We start from the raw sequence: 2,167 nt of genomic DNA, 5'->3' as shown, positions 1-2,167 counted from the left end.
CCCCCCATGTACCTTGCAGATCTGCACTATGTTGAACACTCCCACCAGCAAAACTCTCCTTAATTTAAGAATTTACAGGCTGGGGGGGGTGGGGGTGGCGGTGTGGTTAAAAAAATTACAGTGTTGAAGTAGAACTAAAGAACTATAAAAAATAGTCCAGTTTGGCCCACCAAACTGCCCCAAGGCAGGATCAGCTGCCCCTACGTCATTCCGGACAGTTGTTAGTCCAACCTGCTGTGAAAGAGCAGCCCTGGCAAAAGCTCCCTGGGCAGTAGGTTTACACAGATGCCTCTGGCGTGATGCTCCTCCACAATAAGTCTGAAGTTAAAGGAGGCCTTAGCGGTATAAGCAGTATGAAGGTTGGGTCCAAGATAAAAATGTAGTTTTGTAAAGCGAGCCTATTTTCGTAGGACATGGTCGTAATTTAAAGAGGGTTGCTAAATGAAGACTCCTGGACAGCATGACAGCAAATAAATATAGCTCTGTGCTTTAAATTATCCGAAGGCAGCGTGCAATTTCAACAGCAGCCCCGCATATTTAGCTTTCTAGGAAGCATAAGCACCACTCCTTTCCCACAAGCACTCAGGAAGGGTGACGAACAACAGAAAGCTGTGCCTTGACTTTATTCTCTCATTTTCACATCAGATTGTCCTTTTGCAGATTTCCTGTGAAAGGATAAGGTGGGATCCCCCCTCTCAGGGTGAGGCAGAGCTTCTGTCCCATCTGCGGTAGCAAAGGCGACATGGGGAGAGATCTGGATGGAAACCCAGGGATGGCTCTTGCAGAAATACCTTCAGGAAGGCCTCTGTGCTCTCTCAAACTGCAAACATGCAAGGTGGTTGGTTTAACGCAGGTTTAGCACAGGGTAGCTCCTGGTCCTCGTACCAGAGCCTGGTTAACTCATCACTGTTACGAGTTAACACAGAAGCCACTTTCACATGTATACGCGCCCAAAACTATCAAAACACAGGCTTCCACATGCGTATCTCCCTCCTTTAATTTGTGAGTTTAACATAAACAACCTAATCTGGCAAGCTGAAAGCTCTTTCCTTACCACAAACACTTCCCCTCCCATGCACATTTTGAAATTCTCAAAGCAAGAGGTTTCAGATTGTTCTCAAGAAGATTTTCTCCTCCTTGATGACCTTCCCCTTTTTATTGAGAGGCAGGACTGTTCCCTTCCTTGGGATCCTGCTTGTTCTCCAGTGGTAACAGCCGCTTCTGTCCAGTCTCATTCCCAAGTACAGAGCCCATACCTACAGGTGGACATTTTAAAGGATGTTTTTGCACTGCAGTTATCAAACAAGGCATTTTGGCAGTACCTCAAAAACAAAGCAGTACCGTGGGGGTTTGCTGTCTTTGGTGGGTTCAGCTTGAAAACTTTTGGAGGTTGTCATTTTCTGTGCCCTGAAAAAGACACTGCGTGGGCAGTTCTTCACCCAGAACATTTGACTGGCTTGCAAAAAACCCCACCCGAGAGCTACAGCTCACAAGGAATAATAAGAGTTTTCCCTGCTTCCCAAAGCATTAATTCTTATTAAATTCAGACACTAATCAGGCAAATTGAAACCAGGAAGACAAAAGCTTTAAAATGGTGGGCTGTAACTGTAGATCTATGGCATACTGTAACCCCACAGTGGAGCAATATAAAAATCATTTAGTCTAAAGATTATGAGACTTTCTTCTCTTTCACCCAGTGCCTAAGTGAGGAAAACTTGTTAAGTGGTCTCTACTTGCAATAGCAAAACAAGAGCTTTTCAGAACAACCACAGTATCTAACACCAACCTAAACAGACCAATATTCTCATTCAGCTGATGAATTTCAGACACACTTCACATTTTAGTTGCAGCAATAGGATCTACTTACCTGGAGGCCTCTCTCCTTCTTACGTCCCGACAGCATGTCTTCTGCCTCTGTAGGGGCACCAATAGCAGGGTTCTTCAAAAATGCAAGGAGGTGGGCTGTCCACAAACGTTACGACTTTGGAAATCACCGTTCCTTCCCCTCTCCACAAGGTAACCCCAAACTGAATGGCTGAGAACTCACTACAAAGGTGAAATGTATTTTTCTGGAAACTGTTGTTTCTAGAATCATAGAATCAATCATAGAATCATTTAGGTTGGAAAAGACCTTTCAGATCATCAAGTCCAACCGTTAACCTAACAC

The sequence above is a fragment of the Egretta garzetta genome, unplaced genomic scaffold (genome assembly GCF_000687185.1).
Source record: "Egretta garzetta isolate BGI_Z169 unplaced genomic scaffold, ASM68718v1 scaffold473, whole genome shotgun sequence".
In the NCBI taxonomy this organism is placed as follows: domain Eukaryota; kingdom Metazoa; phylum Chordata; class Aves; order Pelecaniformes; family Ardeidae; genus Egretta; species Egretta garzetta.
The sequence above is the reverse complement of the archived record's forward strand: the minus strand, read 5'-3'. Positions refer to the sequence as shown.